Consider the following 12,307-nt stretch of genomic DNA (forward strand, 5'->3'; position numbering starts at 1 on the left):
GCGCAGATCTCTGTTATATTCATGCATGCATGGGTTTCAAACATCAGGATCTCTTATTCAAATATTAGAATTCAACTTTACATTGATTATGACCTCACCTAGTCTTTTACACCCACACAGTCGTCTTCTCTTTATAATTGTACCACTAACTTTCTCTCGTGCATGCATGCACACACACTACCAGTCGGCATTATCCATCGCACACATGCAATCTTTTTCTTCAGGTCGGTCTCCCATGAAGGCACACACCCACACACATCCCCCTCTCCATCATATCGGGCATTCTTTATCTCTCACGCGTGCATGCACAATGATCGATGTTCCTCTATGTATGTGTGTATATAGCTAGGTCTTTCATAGTTTTCCACACAAACTGATCAATCGATATATCCGGTGAGGTATCACCCTCTTTCCCACGTCCACATCAATCAATCTATACCTCTCTATATAGGATTAACGTTTATAGCTAATACACCCACATTAATTATATATCCAATGTCCCCCTCTCATCATCCATGCCATCCACTTCATCTCTCGGACGCGCGCACAATGGCGAAGACAGGGGGCAGTAAGGGCCCTGCCCCCCCCTAACATCACTATATATCGAGGCTAATATGAATGTGATCATTAGACAATTCCTGCTAAAAAAGGTTTAAGTTCATGAATTGACCCTCCTCGTGAAGGATTAGCAATGCTTGGCCCCCTAGCTCATTTATTTTTCATGGCTCCGCCACTGCGTGCAACAGCGCACGTTCTCGCCCCCTCTCTCTAAATATCAACCTTGCACTTGTGCATTCCTTCATAGTCTCCCTCCACTCGGCCCCTCGCACCATCTTCTAGCCCCCCTCCGGATTTTGCCACATGTACAATCTAGCAAACTCCATGGTTGAACTTAAGCATAATGCACAAACCTCAAAACAACAGTGGTTCTCTTTTGTTCTAGAATCTTCCATATCATAACTGCCCAAACTTTTTTTCTAGTTGAATTGCCATTATTTGTTTTTACTTTATGCTTTACAACGCACAATTCCATGAATCAGAAAATAGATTAAGGGCTTCTTCGATTGAAAGGATTCCCAAAGGAATTTTGGAGGATTCTAATCAGTAGGAATTTTCCCTATCTTGGTTGTTTGATTCGTAGGATTGTAAACCATAGGAATTTTTCCATATGATTCATTTGCACTAGATTTCATAGGAAACATCCCATCCACTCAAACCTCTTTGAAAGAATTTTGTGTTTTTTCAATGCACAATCAAACACTCGTACAATCCTGTAGGATTCAAGACGACATTCCACTATAATTGTCACATCCCTAGTTCTGGCAATGTCTAGTGCTAGCATCTGGTGTTGCATCATGTCTAAATTTATTTGAAACTTGAAATGGAGGGTGTTGAAACACTAGCACCAAATGAATTCAACTAGGGTCAAAATTAAATCTTTTCAATGAACCCAAAAATGCCCTTCATAAATGTCCATCATTTTTGAATTGGTCTAGAACCTCTGACAAAAATGGTGCACACTTTTCTAGGACAACAGAGGGTCACTGGACTAAATAATTAGTTAATTGCATTTGGGCATTTAAATGCTAGTAAATATTATAGATGTCCAAATAATCCCAAACCAAAATGTTCCATGTTGAATATATTCTAAACACTGGGCATGCATAGTTTTGTGATTTTTGAAAGTGCCTAGATATTTTTAGTAATGCCACAAACTTACAGAACAAAATAAAATTAGGAATAAAAGGAAAAGAGAGAGAGAAGGACCTACCTGGGCCACTTACCTAGCCTTCCAGGCCACCTGGTGGCCCAGCTGGCGGCCCAGCCCACCAAGGCTGCCGTGTCTTCTCCTTCCTCTACCAGAAGGACCGAGGTGCGTGGTCGTCGCGCGCACGCACGCGCTGCGCCACCTCCTGTCTGCCTGCCTCTCTCCCTCGATGCCTGGACGCCCTGGACGCCGCCACGCAACACCCCGGCCCCTCTCACCTCTTCCCCGTGCTCATCCCCGCCTCTTCTGCTCTCTCCCCCAAAACCGAGCATCGCCGTCGCCGCCGTTCGCTGCCCACGTGCTCCCCGCCACCCCCTCGACCGCCCTCCATGCTTGAGAGCTCCACCACGTCGCCTGCTACCTCTCCGTCAAGCTACGAGATGCCGAACGCCCCGTGCAGCCGTCACCGCCGCCTTTTTCATCACCGGCCGCCAGAGATCACCGTCGCCGTTCCACCCGCGTCGGACCTCCCCCAAGCTCGCTGACGCCTCTGACGGAACCTCTGTGAGCCCCGCTGTCGGTGTCAAAACCGGTGGATCTCGGGTAGGGGGTCCCGAACTGTGCGTCTAGGCAGATGGTAACAGGAGACAAGGGACACGATGTTTTTACCCAGGTTCGGGCCCTCTCGATGGACGTAAAACCCTACTCCTGCTTGATTGATATTGATGATATGGGTAGTACAAGAGTGGATCTACCACGAGATCAAGGAGGCTAAACCCTAGAAGCTAGCCTTTGGTATGATTGTTGTTCGTCCTATGGACTAAAACCCTCCGGTTTATATAGACACCGGAGAGGGCTAGGGTTACACAGAGTCGGTTACAATGGTAGGAGATCTACATATCCGTATCGCCAAGCTTGCCTTCCATGCCAAGGAAAGTCCCATCCGGACACAGGACGGAGTCTTCAATCTTGTATCTTCGTAGTCCAGGAGTCCGACCAACGGTGATAGTTCGGCTATCCGGACACCCCCTAGTCCGGGACTCCCTCAGTTGCCCCTGAACCAGGCTTCAATGACGACGAGTCCGGCGCGCATATTGTCTTCGGCATTGCAAGGCGGGTTCCTCCTCCGAATACTTCATAGAAGATTTTGAACACCAGGATAGTGTCCGGCTCTGCAAAATAAGTTCCACGTACCACCGTAGAGAGAATAACATTTACACAAGTTTAATCTGCTGACGTATTTCGTGGCGTGACGTCACACCATGGCCAAGCCTTTATTCGAATTGTTTTTTACTGTCCCACCTCAGCGCGTTTACCGAGGCGGTTTCCTTGGCACGTCTTGTCAAAGCAGAGATCGTGTCCCCCTTATTCCGGGATTCTCATCAATACGGGCGTGGGTAACCCAACCGCTCCCGTTGGCATGCCCCCTCTATCGAGGGCGGGTCCCAAACGGCCACGGGGAGGGCCCTTAGTATTCAACCTCTTTATAACGAGACCAAGGCCTGCTCCTTTCTTTCAATCTCAATCGAATCCGCCCCTCACCTTGAGTTCCAACACCCAATGCTCCAGATCCAGGCGCTTTGGACCTTCAACGATGTCCGGCTCCGACCTGCAAGGCCGGTGGATGCCTTCTTCCGTCACAGAAGAAGACGTGCTAAAGCTGAGAGACGCCCGGTATCTAACCGGCAAAATTTCGCATAGGCTGCCCGCCCAAGGGCAGGTTATTCCTACTCCCAAGCCTAGTGAGAGCATGGTGTTCGTGTCTCACTTCCTTTGGGGTTTAGGCTTCCCGACGGGCCCCTTCATGAGGGGGTTCGTGTTTTATTACGGGCTGGAATTCCATGACTTGGATCCGGAGTCCATCCTCCACATCTCATCACTCATTGTCGTATGCGAAGCCTTCCTCCGCATTACCCCTCACTTCGGATTGTGGCTTAAGACCTTCAAAGTGGAGCCGAAGATGATCAAGGGGCAGCAGACGGAGTGCGGAGGGGCTGTTATAAGCAAAAATGCTGACGCTCCATGGCCCGAGGGCTCTTTTCAAGAGGAGCTTGGTTTGTGGCAACCGGAGTGGTTTTACATCATCGCTCCCAAGGGCACCAAATGGGTGGCGCCACCTGCCTTCCGCCCGGGTCCTCCACAGCGGCTGGCGTCATGGGTCAACAAAGGGCTCGACTGGGGGCCGTCCAAGGACGTTCCACTGCTGTAGGGCCATATTCGAGACCTCTAAGAGAGATATCAATCTGGTCGTAGAGGCGCAAGTCATGCTGATTCGGCGCCTTCTGCCGTGCAAACGCCGTCCCCTTCGTCTATGGGAATTTAATCCGGAGGGACCATGAGCTCTCCAACACTTCATGGGCGCGACGCCTGTGGAGATGTATAAACTGTTCTTCGGATCACAAGAGATGTGTCTGGATTTGACCGAGGACGCAGGTCTGAGCTGCAATCGCCCGGATACTCAAGTAAGTAGACATGTGCCCGGACACGCTGTCCGTACATTTATCATAAACTTGCCCTTTAAAGAGATGTCCCTTGAACAGGAGTGGATAGCGAAAGCAAAACTAATAAGGTGTCCGGCCCCCCTCCCCGAGACCACGTCGGATCCTGTGTTAACCAAGATGCTGGAGGCTGCGCCTTTGGAAGAGGGCAAAGGGGGGAACAAGGAAACTACTGCCTCCATGAAGGAGGCTTGCAAAGAAGGGGGGACCTAGAATCCCTCCCTCCAGGGGGAGAAGAGGACCGCTTCTGAAGATCCGGAGGCCAAGACCTCAAAGCGGGGGAAGAAATCTTCACCTGAGGGTCCTGCGCCAGGAGAAGCCCCGGCCGCACTATTTCCCCAAGGGAATCAGCCCTCTAGCGAGCCGTAAGTAGAAAGGGGAGTTAAGGGACATCCCTGTTTTCATTTCTGAAGATAACTGAAGTTTTACCTTGTAGTTCAGATCTCAGCCCTTCTCAGCAGAGCTCATCTTCGGGGGATCTTCGTCCGGAGATGATGGAGAGCGAGACGGCTCCATCTGCCGCACCGTCATGCGGGGCGGACGACCCTGAGGTGTCGTCACGGAGGGTTTCCCCGAGTCCGGCGGGGCCGGAAGGTCCGGCACCAACTGGTGTACGGTCGGAGGAGATGAAGGATCTTCTCGGGCGAGCGTCTATCTCAGAAGATCACCATGCGTTAATGGGTGCGGTGATTGAAAGGATTTCATCCGCTGAGAGCGGATTGCATGAAGCCATCAGAAGTTTACTGACGGGGTTTGAGGTACGCGAAAATGATATACCTTCTGACAGTTTTGCATATAGAATGCGCCCTGTATAGATAGTAGCCCCTAAGACTCGGTACGTTGTCAAAGGTGACAGCGTGCCGAGGATCATAATCTCAGTTGTAAGATGTCGCCTTTCCTATATAGGTGGCGGGGCGTCCGGTGGCCAGCCGGACTGATGGATTTGCCGAACTGAAGCGGCAACTTGACGTTGCAGATGCGGACATCACGCTGGTCAATAAGCAACTTGACGAGTCACAAGGTATGCGGCTTCTCCGCAGACACCTGGTAAGTGAGCTTGACGCCCGTGCCTTACAACATGTATGCTTAATGCAGATGGTGCCGCTGCTATAGAGGACCTTCGAGCGGAGCTTGCCCGAGGCAAGGAGCAAGCCAGAAAAAGTAATGCGGCTGCCTTGAAGGCGGCCGAAGAGCTAAAAGCCGAACATGCTGCTCACTACCGAAGCAGGGAGGAAATGGCCGAGATGGCCGTGAAGCTGAAGAATGCTAGCGACCACTGCGAGTTTCTTGAAAAAGAACGCCGAGCGGAGCAAGAGGACCTGAAGAAGGCCACCGCCGAAGCCAAGGATGCCCGCTCCGCGATGAGAGCTATAAAGGAGGAGCTACGTCAAGCCGGGGATATCGTGGCTGGAAAGCCCTTTCTGCTGTGGAGGAAGTTCACGGATCCGAAGTATGCTCAGTTGGGCCAGCTGTGGGGTGCGGAGGATGCTTATCTAGATTTGGCGGCGAGTGCCGCAGACACGGTCGCACATTTCCGAGTCCAAAAGGATCATGGAATGGAAGAGCTTTTTTGGTCGCAGTTCCATAGTCCAGAGCGTCCACTTCCATTAACCGATCGGTTAGCCGAATGGGCTGAGCTGAATAGGTTGTCCGGACTTGCCATGAAGGATGTCGTGACTCATTTGTGGATGAAAAGGCCCGAGCCGAAGAGTTATTTTGGCTTGGTGCAATAGTTCCTTGATGCGGTGCCGCATATCGATGCAATGAAGCGGTCGGCATGCATAGAGGGTGCGCGGATGGCTCTTGCCCGTGTCAAAACATACTGGGCAGAGATGAAGGCCACCGATGTTGCATCCCAGGATTCGGACAGAAGCCAAGTACCTGCCAAGCACTATTTTGAGGAAGTCCTGCAGGGCGCTCGTTTAATAGAGACGTAGTGCTCGAAGGATATTATGTTCAAATGACATGTATGATTTGTGAAACCATTTTTCAAATATAATATAAGGGCTTTTTATACTTGTGCGTTCAAGTATTGAAATACCTCATGTGTGGCCATTAATGTATATGTGTATATAACCTGAAAGATGGCAGTCTTCGGCTTCAGCCCCCACGCACATAGTGCGGGGGTGTTTGAAAAAAAGCGCATTTTCATACTTAATCCAACGTCTTTGTCCTGTGAAGGAGGTGATAGCGTAGCAAACTAGGCAACCGGACTATAATGCTTTATCACTTTTACTTACCCATAGGAGTTCGATGGTGGGGCTACTATATAGCCCCTAGGGGCACCGCGCTCTCCGAATTCGGGGCGCGTATGTGCCTGACCGGGAAACGGTCCTTCGTTAAAGCGGAGGAATTCTAAACATTCCGGTGGGTCATCGAGTGGTTGACCAGTCTCATGCTATATCATGACAGTTAGTTTTCGGCTTTCTCTACTGAGGTGCTCACCCGGCCGAACCGGGGCACAATCGCAGTAGTTCTCCTAGTGCCGCGTTAGCCGATAGAGCAGAACGTAAGGCAGCAAAACACAGGAGCCAGGCAAACCCAACATTTGACCAAAGACATGATTCGGAGCTGATGCATACAAGGCCTAACTCGAGATGCCGAACACTCCCTAAGGTATTCGGTCTTTATGAAAACGGGCAGAACAATGCCCTAAGCCCCTAGTGTCCAGGTACGCGCAAAAATTTCTGACGCGGCCGATGCCAAAAAGCCAGCCTCCTCCTCGGTTATAGCAAGAAACCAGGGGATGTGTATCAACAAGAGACAGTAAAAAAGGTTTACGCAGGGTCTTAATCTGAAAAGAATCCTTGCAACGGGTCCCTACAGCACGTCTGCGCCTGTGTCTCCGTTGTGCCGTATCCTGGACGGGTGTAGCACGGTGTTCATCTGTAAAAGAGAAGAACTTAGTTGGAAAAAAAGATCGTGCGAAAAATGTATTTTAAAATAAACAAAGTTTGATTCAAAAAATGAATAAAATTGAGCTTTATTGTCTCTTATTGTACATGCGTGGAGCCCCTTGTAAGGGGGTACGCGGCTAGTAAGCCCCTTGTTTATTTATGCCAGACTCGCTTAACCGTGTCCGGGGTCTGAATGACCTGTTTAGGTGCTTTGATCAGCAAAGCCGGATTAGTGTGTGGCTGTCAAGGTAGTCTCACGTTCTTCCGTATTCGAGGAACACTCGAAGTTTCCCTTTAATGAGATGATGCCGCTTGGACCAGGCATTTTAAGTGTAAGAGATGCATAATGTGGTATTGCATTAAAGCGGGTGAAAGCTTCGCATCCCAATAGTGCTTGATAGCTACTTTTAAATGGGGCGATGTGGAAGACTAACTTTTTGCGACGGAAGTTGTCGGATGAGCCGAACACAACTTCTAGTAGTAGAGAGCCCGTACAGTGGGCATATGGGTCTGGCGTCACTCCTTTAAAGGAAGTGTTGCTATGGTGAATTTTGGTTGGGTCTATCCCCATTCTGCGGATTGTGTCCTGATATAGCAGGTTTAGATCGCTGCCGCCGTCCATTAGGACTTGTGTAAATTATAGTCCGTCGATTATAGGATCTAATATAAAAGCAGTCCATCCTGCATTCCGGATACTTCCGGAGTAATCCTGATGGTCGAAAGTGATTGGTTTTGACATCCAGTGTCGGGACTCCGCTGGGGTGGACCGTGCGGCACGTATTTCAATGGGCGCCGCTCTATTTTTCCCTGTTGTCACTTGAAGTGAGTTTACTATTTTGACCTCTTGTGGGAAATTCTTTTGTTTTCCAGTGCTCTGCTTGTGGGGTTCGTCATCGTCCTCACTTGGTGTGTCGAGCCCCTTGTGTTCGGCATTAAGTCGGCCGGACTATTTGAAGACCCAACAATCTCTGTGGGTATGGTTTGCAGGCTTCCCGGGGGTACTGTGGATTTGGCATATCTTGTCCAAGATTTTGTTTAGGTTGGATAGCTCGTCGCTGTTGTCCTTAAGAGGCAGTTTTTTGTTGTTCTGCCGAGAGCTTTTGAATCCGGCGTTGACTGCCGTGCTCTTTGGACTGTTTCCCTTGGTCCGGCGTTGGTCCTTACTGCGTCGTGGTTTCCCATTTCCATCCCTGACCTCGGATGTACTTGGGTTGCTGGTGCTGCATCCTGCCAGCCAGCTATCCTCTCCCATGCAAAAGCGGGTCATGAGGCTTGTTAGTGCGGCCATTGTTCTCGGCTTTTCTTGGCCAAGGTGTCTGGCGAGCCATTCGTCTCGGATGTTGTGTTTGAAAGCTGCTAAGGCTTCGGCGTCCGGACAGTCGACTATTTGGTTCTTTTTGGTGAGGAACCTGTTCCAGAATTTGCGGGCTGACTCTCTGGGTTGTTGAGTTATGTGACTTAAATCGTCTGCATCCGGAGGGCGGACGTAAGTCCCCTGAAAATTTTCTCGAAACGCATCCTCGAGCTCTGCCCAACTTCCAATAGTGTTTTCAGGGAGGCTTTTAAGCCAATGCCGGGCTGGCCCTTTGAGCTTGAGGGGTAAGTATTTTATGGCGTGGAGGTCATCTCCTCTAGCCATGTGTATGTGCAGGATGTAATCCTAAATCCAGACTCTAGGGTCTGTTGTTCCGTCGTATGCCTCTATGTTTACGGGCTTGAATCCCGCTGGAAATTCATGATCCAGCACCTCATCGGTGAAACATAGGGGGTGTGCGGCGCCTCTGTATTTGGGTGTGCCGTGATGTTCGAATACTCGACGTGTTGTATTGCTTTCTAGAGCTTGCTTTCTTGGCCCATAGATAGACCTAACTGGGCCATCCTTTTGGTGCGGATCCTTATGTGGATCGTGTGCCGGCTTGTGTGCGGCGCCGCTTGCCGCTCTATGTTTTCCATGTGGTCGTATATCCGAACGGGCGGCCTCTTTGTTCTTTGATCGTGGGGGCTCTACGGCCTCCTCGTCAAATTTGGGCAGTAGTTTGCGCTTCGGGTAGCTCTTTGTTTGGCGACTATCATCGTATTTGTCTGCGGTGTTGAGTACTTTGCTACATGTCATTCTGAGTGCGTCTTCCGCTGTTTTGAGCTTCCGCTTCTGCTTCTTCAGGCAACGTGCAGTGGTGACAAGCCTTTTGTGGAGGTTCTTCTGCTCCAACGATGTGTCCGGCATGAGATCGTCCGGACTGTTATCTTCCCCGGGGACGGATTGTCTATCCAAGTTATCATGTTCGGATGGTTGCTCGAGGGCATGTTCTGTTGGAAATATGCCCTAGAGGCAATAATAAAAGTATTATTATATTTCCTTGTTCATGATAATTGTCTTTTATTCATGCTATAACTGTACTATCCGGAAATCATAATACACGTGTGAATACATAGACCACAATATGTCCCTAGTGAGCCTCTAGTTGACTAGCTCGTTATGATCAATAGATAGTCATGGTTTCCTGACTATGGACATTAGATGTCGTTGAGAACGGGATCACATCATTAGGAGAATGATGTGATGGACAAGATCCAATCCTAAGCATAGCACAAGATCGTGTAGTTCGTTTGCTAGAGCTTTTCCAATGTCAAGTATCTCTTCCTTAGACCATGACATCGTGTAACTCCCGGATACCGTAGGAGTGCTTTGGGTGTATCAAACGTCACAACGTAACTGGGTGACTATAAAGGTGCACTACAGGTATCTCCGAAAGTGTCTGTTGGGTTGACACGGATCGAGACTGGGATTTGTCACTCCGTATGACGGAGAGGTATCTCTGGGCCCACTCGGTAATGCATCATCATATTGATCTCAAAGTGACCAAGTGTTTGGTCACGGGATCATGCATTACGGTACGAGTAAAGTGACTTGCCGGTAACGAGACTAAACAAGGTATTGGGATACCGACGATCGAGTCTCGGGCAAGTAACATACCGATTGACAAAGGGAATTGTATACGGGGTTGTTTAATCCTCGACATCGTGGTTCATCCGATGAAATCATCGAGGAGCATGTGGGAGCCAACATGGGTATCCAGATCCCGCTGTTGGTTATTGCCCGAGAGTCGTCTCGGTCATGTCTACGTGTCTCCCGAACCCGTAGGGTCTACACACTTAAGGTTCGGTGACGCTAGGGTTGTATGAATATGAGTATGCAACATACCGAATGTTGTTCGGAGTCCCAGATGAGATCCCGGACGTCACTAGGAGTTTCGGAATGGTCCGGAGGTAAAGAATTATATATAGGAAGTGGTATTTCGTCCATCGGGAAAGTTTCGGGGTCACCCGGTAATGTACCGGGACCACCGGAAGGGTCCCAGGGGTCCACCGGGTGGGGCCACCCATCCCGGAGGGCCCCATGGGCTGAAGTGGGAGGGGAGCCAGCCCATAGTGGTATGGTGTGCCCCCTAGGCCCACCCCCTGCGCCTAGGGTTAAAACCCTAGGGTGGGGGGGCGCACCACATGCCTTGGGGGGCACTCCACCCCCCCTGGCCGCCGCCCCCTTGGGAGATTGAATCTCCCAGGGCCGGCGCCCCCCCTGGGGGCCTATATAAAGGAGGGCAGGGGGAGGGCAGCCGCACCCTATGCTTTGGCGCCTCCCTCCCCTTGCTACACCTCGTCCTCCTCCCGTAGTCGCTTGGCGAAGCCCTGCTGGAGTTCTGCTGCATCCACCACCACGCCGTCGTGCTGCTGGATCATCATCGACCTCTCCTTCCCCCTTGCTGGATCAAGAAGGAGGAGACGTCTCCCGTCCCGTACGTGTGTTGAACGCGGAGGTGCTGTCCGTTCAGCACTTGGTCATCGGTGATCTGAATCACGACGAGTACGACTCCATCATCACCATCCCCTTGAACGCTTCTGCATCCGATCTACAAGTGGTATGTAGATGCAAACTCACTCCCTTGACTCGTTGCTTAGATGAACTCATAGATGGATCTTGGTGAAACCGTAGGAAAAATTTTAATTTTCTGCAACGTTCCCCAATAGTGGCCTCATGAGCTAGGTCTATGCGTAGTTCTCTAATGCACGAGTAGAACACAATTTTGTTGTGGGCCTGGATCTTGTCAACTTGCTTGCCACTACTAGTCTTTTCTTGCTTCAGCGGTATTGTGGGATGAAGCGGCCCAGACCAACCTTACACGTACGCTTACGTGAGACCAGTTCCACCGACAGACATGCACTAGTTGCATAAGGTGGCTGGCGGGTGTCTTTCTCTCCCACTTTAGTTGAAGCGGATTCGATGAAAAGGGTCCTTATGAAGGGTAAATAGAAGTTGAAAAAATCACGTTGTGGTTATTCGTAGGTAAGAAAACGTTCTTGCTAGAACCCAATTGCAGCCACGTAAAAGATGCAACAACAATTAGAGGACATCTAACTTGTTTTTGCAGCAATTGTTCATGTGATGTGATATGGCCAGAAGTTGTGATGAATGACGATTGATATATTGTGATGTATGAGATCATGTTCTTGTAATAGGATTCACGACTTGCATGTCGATGAGTATGACAACCGGCAGGAGCCATAGGAGTTGTCTTTATTTTTTGTATGACCTGCGTGTCATTGAAGAACGCCATGTAAATTACTTTACTTTATTGCTAAACGCGTTAGCCATAGAAGTAGAAGTAGTCGTTGGCGTGACAACTTCATGAAGACACGATGATGGAGATCATGATGATGGAGAACATGGTGTCATGCCGGTGACAAGATGATCATGGAGCCCCGAAGATGGAGATCAGTGGAGCTATATGATATTGGCCATATCATGTCACTACTATATAATTGCATGTGATGTTTATTATGTTTATGCATCTTGCTTACTTAGTACGACGGTAGTAAATAAGATGATCCCTTACAACAATTTCAAGAAGTGTTCTCCCCTAACTGTGCACCGTTGCTACAGTTTGTCGTTTCGAAGCACCACGTGATGATCGGGTGTGATAGATCCTTACGTTCACATACAACAGGTGTAAGACAGTTCACACATGCAAAACACTTAGGCTTAACTTGACGAGCCTAGCATGTACAGACATGGCCTCGGAACACGGAGACCGAAAGGTCGAACACGAGTCGTATGGAAGATACGATCAACATGAAGATGTTCACCGACGATGACTAGTCCGTCTCACGTGATGATCGGACACGGCCTAGTCGACTCGGATTGTGTA

This window comes from Triticum dicoccoides, chromosome 4B, assembly GCF_002162155.2.
Source record: "Triticum dicoccoides isolate Atlit2015 ecotype Zavitan chromosome 4B, WEW_v2.0, whole genome shotgun sequence".
In the NCBI taxonomy this organism is placed as follows: Eukaryota; Viridiplantae; Streptophyta; class Magnoliopsida; order Poales; family Poaceae; genus Triticum; species Triticum dicoccoides.